The sequence below is a fragment of the Acomys minous genome, assembly GCF_964271855.1.
Source record: "Acomys minous genome assembly, chromosome: 9".
Taxonomy (NCBI): domain Eukaryota; kingdom Metazoa; phylum Chordata; class Mammalia; order Rodentia; family Muridae; genus Acomys; species Acomys minous.
In genome coordinates this window covers 59,945,314-59,957,945 of record NC_140490.1, presented here as the reverse complement: position 1 = coordinate 59,957,945, position 12,632 = coordinate 59,945,314, and the positions used below count along the sequence as shown (strand labels likewise).

The 12,632-nt window shown below is 43.6% G+C and overlaps 1 protein-coding gene and 1 pseudogene across 2 annotated transcripts in view; one reads left to right on the top strand and one right to left on the bottom strand.

Moving 5' to 3' along the window:
- LOC311605707 (replication factor C subunit 4-like) overlaps positions 1–4,828 on the top strand; it is a 42,723-nt pseudogene extending 37,895 nt beyond the window's left edge. The window contains exon 3 of the transcript XR_014783661.1: positions 4,169–4,828. The product of XR_014783661.1 is annotated as a replication factor C subunit 4-like (transcript). The remainder of the gene's footprint in view (positions 1–4,168) is intronic.
- The window catches only part of LOC311605701 (serpin B6-like), a 48,999-nt gene that overhangs the window by 23,398 nt on the left and 12,969 nt on the right, over positions 1–12,632 (bottom strand). The window lies entirely within an intron of this gene.

Below are 12,632 nucleotides of genomic sequence, written 5' to 3'. Positions count from 1 at the left end.
CTTTCTTTAGATTGGGGAAACTTTCTTCTATGATTTTGTTGAGAATAGTTTCTGGGCCTTGGAGTCTGATATCTTCTCTTTCTTCAATGTCTATTATCCTCAGATTTCTTCTGTTCATGGTGTCCATAATTTCTTGGATGTTTTGTGTCAGGAGTTTTCCAGATTTGGCATTTTCCTCAATGGTTGCTTCAAGATCTGTGATTTTATCTTCTAGACCTGAGATTCGTTCTTCTATCTCTTGGATTCTGTTAGAAAAGCTCAGCTCTGTGTTGTTTGCCTTCTTCTCTGAGGTCTCACGTTCTTGTTTTTCTTCTGTCTGTGTGTTTATCGTTGAATCCATTTTCATCTTCAGATCTTGGCTGATTTTTTTATTTCTTTCATCTGATTTTTTTGTATATTCCTGAGTTTCTTCCATTGCCACTTTATAGGTCTTCAAAGCTTGAACTGTTTTATTTATTTCTTTCATCTGGTTGTTTGCATTTTCCTGAAATTTTCCAGTTACACTCTATGTGCTTCTTTTATGTCTCTCACCTGTTTGGCTGTGTCTTTCTGCATTTGATTACAAATTTTATTTGTTTCCTCCATTATCATCCTCATTACCAAGGATTTGAGGACATTTTCTTGTATTTCCGTTGTATTTGAGTTCTCTGGGTTGTTTTCTTTGGGATAGCTGGAAATTGGAGACACCATGTTGTTTTGGGGTTTTTTGCATATGCTTTTACACTGTCCTTTAGACATCTTGCCATCTTTGTTTTTGTTGGGTAGCTTCTAGAGTTGGATGGAGGGAGTCTGATGATAAATTCACTTGTTTTCTCAAGATTTACATAGGCTGGAAGCTCTGATGCTTCACTAGTGTGGAAGGCAGGAGGTTAGCCCTGTCGTTTTGGGCTCTCACAGCCAGTGATCCTCAGCACCCCTGGGCTGTGGGTCCTGCAATCATTCTGGGTCTCTGAATGAGCACTGGGTCAGGCCAAGGTATCCACAGCCTTCTGGGTCCCCTGCCTGTCCAGCCAGGGATACTGGGCCTGAACCACGCATCGAGCTTAGCTAGATTCTCAGGGCCTGAACCATCTGCCAAGGTCAGCTAGGGATTCTGGGCCCAAAATGCACACAGGCTCCAGCCAGAATTTTTGGGCTGGGACTGCACACCAAGCTCAGCTATGGGCTTTTGGCCCAAAGTGCGTGCTGTGGTCAGTTATTGACTCAGGTCCCAAGCCGTCTGCCAAGCTCAGCCAGGAATTCTGTATTCAAACTGCACACTGTGTCCAGCCAGAGTCTTATAGCCGGGACTGTGCCAAAAGCTCAGCTAGAGTCTCTGGGATGAATCTGTTTGCCAAGCACAGTTAGGGACTCTGGCCTCAAACTGCACGCCTAGCTCCACCCGAGGCTCCGGGGTGGATTTGCTCATCGAGCTCAGCCAGGGACTCTGGACTCATACTGCGTGCTGAGATCAGCCCGGGATTCAGGGCCTAAACTGCGTGGATAGTCCAGCCAGAGTCTTAGGGCCACCGAGCCTGTGCGCACAGCTCAGCCAGAGTCTCTGGGTCCAATCTGCCTGGCAAGTCCAGCTAGGGCCTCTGGGCTGAATCTGTGTGCTGACCTCAGCCTGTGTCAGCACCCCAGAACTGCTTGCTGAGCTGAGTTAGCGCCTCCAGTGGAACTGAGTGCTTGTGTCGCTGGTGTGCTGCTGCTGCTGCTGCTGCTGCCTCTGCCACTGCTGCTCCGATCCAAGAAAATCCGTGCTCCTCAGTTCTGCAGGGGCACACAGGTCCTCCGCACCCTGGTCCCTCTGAACTGTGGAGCACTCCTGCTGCTGTGGTGTGGGGACCTTGGTGTTCCTGGCTCAGAAATCTGTGCAATTCCCTGAATTGTTCACTGGAGCTTCCAAACACAGTTCACACTGCTCGCCGCCATCTTGGATCCTCCACCAAACTTTACTGTGTTTATTTGGGGGGGGGCGGTTAGTTTGTTTGTTTTGTTTTTTGGTTTGGTGTATTAGTTTGAGACAGGGTTTCTCTGTCTAGCCCTGATTGTTCTGGAATCACTTTGTAGTGCAAACTGGCCTCAAACTCACAGTGATCCACCTGCCTCTGCCTCCCAAGTGCTGATATGAAGGCTTGATATGAATGCTGATATGCTTGGCTTAACTTACTTTGGGTGTATAGGATGAATTTAGATATACTAAAATTCTTTATGTATCTATAATTTCCCATTTCCTAAAAAACAAACATTCTGTGATCAATCAACCATTCTGTAAGTTGCTGAGGTCGGGGAGGGGGGTAGAGCTTCCTCTAGTATGAAACAGAGATTTTCCTTATTCTTTTCCCTGGCAGCATAGAATTCCTTTGTGTTCATGTCCACTGATTCTTATGCTTTTAGGGTTTCAAACATGTTACATATAACAGAGCCCAGTTACATACATCTGAAGACAGCAGAGATATCAGGTGAGCCTCCTAACCCTGTTACCATTACTATAGTTCTGGCTGTCTGCTTATATCATTGTCACATCTGTGGGCGAAGGTATTCTGTAGGTCACTGTAGCAACTCTGCTTCATGATGCCCAGTGGGCACGTCCAAGCATGGGAAATGCCTCCACTACAACAGGAGGATTTGTCTGCTTTAGTACATTTCCTTAAGGAAATGTTTCCACATCCTGTAGGCTAATAATGCAGAGGCCCAGCATCCTCACAGAAAGATTCCTCAACATGAGGCTGCTCAAGCACATCTGTCATCTTTTATGGGATTCTAGGGGCTTGTAAGGAAAGACACCATGGCAGTCAAAAGGAGCCAGTTTTTACAGGAAGTGATACAAGGACACAGTTGGTGAACTTCCCCAATGGGTAAATAGAGTTGGTGTTAATGTGACTGAGACCTGCGGTTCAGTTGTCTACTGTGCTCACATTGGGCACCACTAGAAATGCTTTTAGGCCATTTCTTCCCTCTCTTTAGGAAATCCCTGGGGTCAGGAGCAGATGGGGCTGGGAATCTCTGCCTCTAACCCCAGAGACTAGGCCCAGAGCTTCTATCTATGAAGCTCACACTCTGCGCTCATCTCCCTGCCCCTCCCAGCTCCCTGTGCTGGCCATTTTATAAAGCCTGGCAAAACAGTCTCTAGATTCTGATGAAGAGGATACAGGTTACTGTTGCTGTCCCTTACAGGTCTTCTGTATTGCTTCCCTTTCCATTCTTCTCTTCCTCATTTAGTGATGAACTAGGTCTACTTATCTTTGGGAGAGAGCCCTGTGGACCCTGGATGGGGTGGGTTTGAGGTATGGGGACAAAAACAAAAAACAAAAAAGAAAAAAAAAGAACAGGAGGAGTCACCAGGGACTCATTAGTTTCCTGAGTCTCTTACTTCTCCACAGGGGTTTTTATAGCCTAGGTCTCCAGGCATTTGTACTGGAAGCATCTTCATGTTAGTGTGGGCAGGGGATGATGAGGAATGAGGGCCAGGCAACAGTGAGAGGATGGAGAAGACAAAAGGCACGGAAGGGGAATGCAATACAGTGGTAAGTGCTTGTCTACCGCACATAGGATCCAAGTTTCAACCATTTGTAACACACATACAGATGTACACCTGAGCTCAGACACTTGCAGGCATGCACACACAGGCACACATATGGGCCGCACATGGGGAGGGAGGGAGGAAGGGAGCGAGGGAGAGACAGAGACTTCAAAATTAACTTGGTCACAATCAAAGCATTCTCTAAACAAACTAGGTACAGACCCATGGGACAGCAGCAACTGAGGAGAAACTATGCAGGCATTTCTAAAGGGCACATCTGTCAGTACTAAGCCACAACTGACCAAGGACCAGGGTGATACCTGCCACTACAAGAAGCAGTGGAGAAACCAAGAAAGTCAAACCAGTTCTTTGGTAGAAAATTATTGCCCAAATGTATGAAGTAAGTCGCTTTCCAGGAAGAAGTGGTTGCAGTGCTGAAAGTGTCTTTACAAGACGCTGATGATCTTCCTAACCTCTTGTTCTGTCAGCCATCTGGAAGAGGCAAAGCATCCACAATTTTGAGAGGAGCTACAGAATTCTTTGGGTGTGAACTCTTTTCATTAAGAGTTATTGAGTTAAATACATCTGATGAATATGGAATAGAAGTAGTCCTAGAGAAAGTGAAGAACTTTGCCTAGTTAACTGTGTCAAGAAGTCATTCAGATGGGACGCCATGTCCTCCCTTTAAGATTGTAATTCTGGATGATGTGGAATCTATGATCTTGGCTGCTCAGGCAACTTTAAGATGTACCTTGGAGAAAGAGTCAAAAACAACCAGATTCTGCCTCATTTGTAACTATGTCCATCGAATAATTGAACCCCAAACTTCTAGATGTTCAAAGTTCTGCTTCAAGCCACTGTCAGATAAGACTCCACAGAAGCAATGACTGGATACTGTCCAGAAGGAAAATGTCAAAATTGGCAATGAGGAAATAGCTTATCTTGTTAAACTATAAGGAGATCTACAGAAAGCCATTACATTTCTTGACTAACAGGTGGAAAGACATCATGGAAGATGTGATCACAGACGTTGCTGGGATAACAGCAGCTACAGCCATTGATGCAAATGTCCCCACATGGCACAGTGGTTCTTTTGACAAACTGGAAGTTGTGGTAAAGGACCTAATAGATAAAGGACATGAGGCTACACTGCTTGTCAATCAACTTCATGATGTTTTTCTAGAAAATGAAAATCTTTCTGATAAACAGAAGTTTATTATTACAGAAAGACTTGCTGAAGTGGGTAAGTGTTTACCAGATGGACACCTGCAGTCGATGAGCCTTTGTGCAACAGTAATGCAGCAGTTAACTCAGAATTGTTGAAGACACTGACTCTTGTGTAATTACCAAGCCAGCTTTTTGCATAACAGCAACAAATGAACAAATTATAAAGTGAAACAAAGAAGCAAACAAAAAATACAAGGTACAATGCTAAAAGGAGACTATGGAGAACACTAAATGGGATCTCTATCAGCATCCTATTTAGAATATTCTGGTACTGTGAAAGCTACCCAGCATGGAGAAAGCTTCCACATCAGTACCAGCTTGATTGCTTCAAGTTGTGAGACTAAACTGTGTGGGGACTTCAGCCATAGGATCGTTCCATTGAGTTCTGGTGGGCAGCCAGGAGCAATGGCAAGACCTGTATCGTTTTAGAGACTCTGGGAGCTCCGTGGCTAGCAACCCCAAGGAAGGTATCCCATACCTCGCACTAGGTTTTCTTTTGATAACCTATGGCCTCTGGGAGTAGTGTTCATCCACTCTCTGGGGGCAGAGAGAATGTAAGAGCCAGAGTTTCCAGAGGATTGCTACAACACAGGGACTTCTGGACACAACAGGACCATTGCATCTATGAACTCAGCAGCTGACTGCCTGCAGGTGATACATTCAAGATAGAGCCAGTCACCATTCCAGCAGGGACAAGAGAAGAGCCTAGGAGGAGTTAAGTATTTTGGGGGCCATAGGATCCACTTTTTTCCTCCCACTTTTGGAGTAAGTGACTTCTTTGATGAAGCTGGAGGGACAGCAATTGGACCATAAGGCACACTCTAATTTTGATGTCCCCACACTTTAGCTGTCCATCCGGCATCAATGAAGATGTCACTTACCCCAAATTCTGGGGTTGGAGAGTGTGTATTATGGTCTGAAAATATAGTACTGGCAGTTGATGGTTGCTCAGGAGGGAGAATCAGGGAGTTTTACCTGGCAGACCGCCTATGAGCCAAAGGAAACCCTATATCCAGGTATATATAGATAGCATTAATTGGACTCAGTGGCTTACAAAGAAAAAAAGAAAGAAAAAGAAAAAGAAAAAGAAAAAGAAGGAAGGAAGAGAAGGAGAAGGAAATGAAGTTGGGAGGGAAATGAGCAAAGCTGTTCATCAGGAATTCAAGGGGATACGATCAAAATACACCGTATACTCTATGAAATAGAATAAAAATTGAAATGTAATGCTAAAAGCAAAAATAAACAAGAGAGTTAAAGGATGTGGGGTGGGTGGCAGGGAGTGTGCAATGCATTCTCGGCACCTTTAAGACACAAACGATAAACTGAGTGGGCGTCAGGCCTGGGGAGAGATGACGAGGAGGGCAGAGCGCACACAGGAAACAGCTTAAGACCTTTCAGGAGAAGCCCAGCTGGAAGGAGCTGGAAGGATTGTGCTTAAGGTCACAACAGAGTTTACTATGTCATTTGCCTTTTGAGTTGTGACAGTCAAAAACCCGCTAGAGGGCTGGAGAGATGGCTCAGAGGTTAAGAGCACTGCCAGCTCTTCTGAAGGTCCTGAGTTCAATTCCCAGCAACCACATAATGGTTCACAACCATCTACGATTAAATCTGGTGCTCTCTTCTGGCCTGCAGGTGTAACATGCAGGCAGAATACTGTATATCGAATAAAGAAATCTTAAAAAAAAAAAAAACGCTAGAAAAGTACTAGGAAATATGGAAATTGTCTGACTAAAAAAAAAATTTAAAAAAAAAACTAAAAAATGTATTTCTCAAGAGCACAATAGAGGTGCTGCTTTCTTTGCAATATATTTTATTTATCATGTTTTCTTCAGTGGCTCAAAAGACATTTGTATTTCCCACCCCAAGACAGTAATTTGACCTGGGAAGACAGATGCTCAGAGGAGGGAGGACCATGAAGGTTGCAGATACCACTGTGCCAAAAACATGGATGATAGCTTTCATAACCTGAGTAGAAATTATTTCTTTACTGTTGAAATTATACTTTTATTTGAAACTTAAATTGGAATAATTTTATTACTCGAGATTTTTTTCAGGAATACCTGGTCATAAGAGGGCAAAACCATCTGATTCAAACCTGTGTAAGTCCTACTGCTTCCCTTGCTTTTTATTATCCACTTTACAGCAAAACCATTCATTTGGAAGTCATATAGCCAAATGATTTTTTTATTAGTCTCCAACTAGGTTTGAATGTCTTTCATTTGTTTGGGGATTTTGTTGTAGTTTTCAACAGGCTTCCACTCACTGTCTGGAAGTCACTATATAGCTCAGGCTGATCTCAGGTTGATAACAATCCTCCTGTCAGCCTTCTAAATGCTGGGATTACAGGTGTGAACTATCACCCCAGTGTGGAGAGCAGCCTGTGGACTGTAAGGTGCTTGTCAGTTAGGTTAACTACACAAAATTTGCCTCTCCTATAATCTCAGGTTACACAGACATGCCTAATAATACTACACTAATATAAAAGTTACGCAGACATCTCACCAAGCAAGCACCAGGTGGTAGGCAAAAAATGCCACTGCAGGTTCCACCAGAGAACCTGCTCTGGTTTACATGCCTCAGAAGCTTGTAGACTTAACCGGCAGTCAAGGTGAACTCCTTCAGCTGTGGCAGGCTAGGAGGATGGCACTAGCGGGGCTTGAAAGAGGTCCCTGAGAGAATAGGCCAGTGACTTTTTTACTTATATGTAGTGTGTGTGTGCCATTGTGTGAGTGTATGTCATGTGTGTGCAAGTGTCCCTGAAGGACAGAAGAGCATATCAGATGCCCTGGAGGAAGAGTTACAGGCAGTAGTGAGCCACCTGAAGTGGACACTGGGAACAGGACTCAGGCCCTCACAAGAGTAGTAAGTGCTCCTAAGTGCTGAGCCATGTCTCCAGTCCCAAACATCCTATTTCTGTTATATATATATATATATATATATATATATATATATATATATATATATATATATATATATATATAAATGACACTTCACGAGAATTCTGACAGAAGACTCTTGGCTCCAGAGGCATGAAAACTCTGTCCTCACCCAGGCTAACACATCCATGTCTTTACAGTCCCTCTTCCCTTAGGCAGTGCTACTGACTTGGCTTGGAGGTCCCCTCTCCACATACCATGATGGATCAGCCTGCTAAGGATGTAGAGGAGGAGGTAGAGACTTCTTTTATAGCAATTGGACCTATGAGTGTGCTCGCTCTCTCTCTCTCTCTCCCTCTCTCTCCCTCTCTCTCTCCTCCCTCTCTCTCTCTCTCTCTCTCTCTCTCTCTCTCTCTCTCTCTCTCTTAGAAGAGTCTTCTTAGAAGAAGCTTCAGGTAAGAGATCAGGATTTTTTTTCAGGGAAAGATTTTATTTCTTCTCACAGTAACCAGCTAATGAAGCAACACACTTATATAAAAGCATCACTCACCAAATACACGCAGGTCACACTAGGATTATTTTTTGTAAGTTATTTTTACAATAAAATAAACATGTAAGTATGCATTAACTGAAACTAGGACACACACAAAAGAACCACTTTGAATTAACATTCTACAAGGCTGATTAATTAATTAACTAATTAACTGACTGTAACTTCAATGATTGTGGGGAGTTGGAATGTTTCAGATTAAGACCCACTGTATCTTGAGTTGTTAGACCCCAGGTATGTGTGATCTAATGTCCTTGGAGTGTATGGGCTCTTGGCTTCTACTAAAGGCTAATAATGACATCAGACTGCATCTGAAGCCTAGAGCAGAAATCTCCCACTTTTCTGTGACCCATCAAGCACTGTATGTAAAAAGCCTGTGGATTTAGGAGCTTTTCTTTTGTCCTGATACTATAGAAATGTCACAAACCCACACTGACATATGGGACTTGGCATAAGCTGAATTGCTGGGCCATGGGCACCAATGTTTGGTTTAAGAATGAAGTCTTTTATTCCCTTTGTGGTGAGAATTGTATGTTTTGTATCAACATAAGCCCACACATGAAATGAGAATAAAATAAAACAATGTTGAAGAGATACTAAATATTACAAGAAATTTGGGATCATGAAAGAATTTTTCTTGTCTTTTAATCCAGCTTTATTAACTTCATAATATCTCTTTAATAATTTTCTGGATGTGCAACCACTTTCTGATTTCTTTCCTTCTTTCCCTTGCTTTTCTCTTTCTTACTATGAATCCCTGCTTGTCTTAAAATCACAGAGCTCCTCCTACCTCTAGGCCTCTAAACTGCTGCAATTAAATGCTTATGCATCACACCAGGCTCCAAAATTTTATTTTGAAAATAAAGCTTATTCTTTCTTCTCTTTTTGTTTGTTTATTTTTTTCTCGAGACAGAGTTTCCTTGTGTAGCCTTGGCTGTCCTGGACTTGTTTTGTAGACCAGGCTGGCCTCAAACTCACAGCGATGGTCTTGCTTCTGCCTCCCAAGTGCTGGGGTTACAGGCCAGCATGCAGGCTCTTCTTCTTTTAAGAGTCACTCTCAGGACTGGACAAATAACTCAATGGTTAAGAACACTGGCTGCACCTACTCAGGGCCTGAGTTCAGCTTCCAGCACCCACATGGAGTCTCCCAACTACCTCTACTTCAGTTTTAGGGAGTCTGATGTCTTGTGGTTTTTTTCTCTGTGGGCAACTGGCACACACAGTGTGCACATAAACACATACAGGCAAACACCCCTACACAAAATGAATTTAAAATTTAAAAGTATTACAAAAAAGAGAGTCACAGTGAGTTTTAATAGCAAGAACTAGTATGGCCCCTCAATACTACATCAAGTCAAATGTAACAAATATCACAGGTGATAACAGGTGTGGATAAATGGGTTAAAGGGAGGTGGCTGTCAGGCATTCTGGCACACACTGTAATCCCAGTGTGTGGGAGGCTGAGGTGGGAAGATCTCCAGTTCATAGGCTAAACCAAGCCCAGAGTCAGCGTAGGATGCGCAGGAAGACATTGCCTCAAATATATGAAGAAACACGTACTAATAAGAATAATAATAAAAGAGGTAGACAGTTGGCAGGTGACCTTGACATTTGTCGCCAGTCATAAGGTGCCCAGATGGGCCTCTGGGAGTCTTTATCACAATATAGCTAACACAGTTTTAGATGAATTTGTTTTTCTGTGAGATGAACGGTAAGTAAAAGACCTAAGACCCCATCATCCTGAGAGCTTCTTGGTACCGTGGACTAGTTGGGCTGCTCTTCCCTTGACACTTGTGCAAGGGAAAATGTTCTTCACCTCAAAGTTTCTTCTGCTTTTGGCTGATCAATGGGAAAGATGAATGCAGACAACTAAGAGGAGATACTTGCCCAAAAAAAAAATCAACAGGTGAACTGACTAAGGTTTTGAGCTTATAAACTCCCATGTACCACACACGTAAAACTACCCTTTCTTCATTTTAATGGCTGTGAGACCCTTAATGGGTGCTTAAAATTGGTTCTTCAAGCATTTTCTCACATACACTGTCCTGCAGCACTTCTCAGGCTGGTTTTCTAGAATGAAAGTGGATGAGATATACATGTGCCATTTACTAGTCCTCTTTGGGGAAGTGGTTACAATGGTTTTGTTCTTTGTAAATGAAAATAGGAAGCCCCCCTTCTCAGTCCCTGCTTGTCTTAGTACTGGCTGTTGTTGTTACTATGACACAGAACTACAGACAATGTGTTCTTATAAACAACAGAGACTTACTCAGCTTGTCATTATAGAAGCTATGGGGTCTGCAAATGAGCCACTGTATATTAGTGAGGGTCTTCTTGTTTGTAGAGATGTTGTGGAGTCCTGATAGGGTCCATGGCTTGACACCGTGAAAAGCATGCATACAAAAGGCAAGGACAAATGGGCTTTATACCAGACCCATTCAAGACAGCCCAGCGTGCCCCATGCAGTGCTGGCACACCCCTTTAATCTCTGCACTCAGGAGATGGAGGCAGATGGATCTGTGTGAGTCCAAGGCCAGTCTGGTCTACATAGGTGCAGGAGAGCCAGAGCTACACAGAAAAACCATATCTCAAAAAAGAAGAAAAAAATATCCCATTGCCCAGTTAATGCTTTAGTACATGGATGAGTTAGCCCACTTACAGCAAAGCCCTCATGACCTAATCATTCCATAAAGACTCCACCTCCTAAGACCTCGCATGATGGATTGGCATCAGCATGAATACTGCTGGGGTCACTCAAGGCACAGCATCACCCCACCCTGAGCCAAAGAAACCCAGCCTCTTGTGAGGAAGGCATCTCTTTGCTGAGCTCAAGGAGAAAGTGATTTGTAGAACAGGACTCTGTTGTCTAGTTATCACTGCAGTTTTCCTTGAACATTCCCTCCAAACACACACACTGCCCCTCCTGTTTTCCAGGGCCATCAGTGTATCTAAAGACAACATAAGACCTGTTCAAGGACAGGGGTACTTCCCAGCCTGTGAGTTAACTGTGTAACTTCATAGGCAAAGTCCTTTAGAACAAGTACAATCTTATTCTTCAAATAGTTTGATGTTTGATCATCGGTCTTAATGACTTCATTACAGGAACTGTCTAGAATTGGGGAAATGGTGCCTGTGACTCACCAGATACGGTATTATTGCTTCATTTGTTCCACAGAATTATTCTATTTACTGAACAGGCCAGGAGCCACTTGGAGACAGAGCGGGAGAAGATTCAGTCTCTGGCCTCAGTACAGATGTGCAAACAGATGAAATACGGTGTGGTATGTGCAGTACCAGTGCTTGTATAAGGGGCAAGAACAAGTAGAAACAGGAATAATGTCTGCCTTCAGGAATATGGACCAAAAAATGGGGGGAGGGGAGTCCTTTACACTAGAACTGAGAGAAAGTATGCGGATGAGCTGAGTAAATGACACGTAGAAGGGGATATTCAAACTTGGAAATGTGTCTACACCCCAGGAAACCTGTATCTTGTTAGTGTATCATTAAATTTGAGTCAATTTAGCTTGGTCCTGCTCCCAGATGATGGTGTGGACCTCAGCCAGGTGAGGCACAAGAGTCCATAGCAGTCACCACTCTAAAGTCTCCAAGAAGAAGCAAGTGTCCCTGTGTCCTTTCTCATTAGGACAGAACTCAGTGTTTTCGCCTTTGTAACTTCCATTTGAGAAGGTGGTGCTCATAGATCCAGCCTCAAGCTATGTGCAGGCACAAGGCTTTGGGATCAAGGCCGTGTCCGAGGCTCACATTGTGGGCCGTGTGACCTTGCCACATGACATAGCTTCATCCCTAGAATGGGCAGTGGTAACCTGATAGGGGGAAATGAACACAACTCAGGTGACAAACTTAGCACAGTGCTGAGAACATAGTCCTCTCCATAAACATAACCCCAAGTCAGCATCCTTGTTAATATCTTATTTTAATATCAGAAAACATAAAGTAGACAGAAAAGTGTTGCACTTTAACCTAACAAAGAGGAAGAGGAGAGGGACACCAGGGGAGCACAGAGTCGGGGAGATCACTATGGCCTATCTAGTTCTTCCCTGCAGCAGGAATCCCCACAGTGTGTCAGCCATCCTCTGAATGGTGCACAATGGAGTGTGCATGGCATCAGGGGTCCTTGTAAGCAGAACAGCTCCCCTGGCTACCTTAGTCCGGCTCCCTAACCATGGCATTGCTTCTCTGGGGTGTTAGTTTTTCATCATTGACAAAATATCTGACAGGAATAACCTAGAGGAGGGAGGATTTATGGTGTCCCACTGTTGCAGGAGTTTCATTTCAAGTCACCTACAGCCGTCATTGTTAGTATGGTGGTAGGTGTGTGTGCATTAGTTAACAGCAAAAAAAGATAAGGAAGATGAATTTCCAAGGTACACCTCCAGTAACTCTGTCCTTCATTCGGATGGCACAGCTCATTCCTAAAGTGTCAGCTGCCTCCCAAACAAGGGTTTAGAATGTGAGA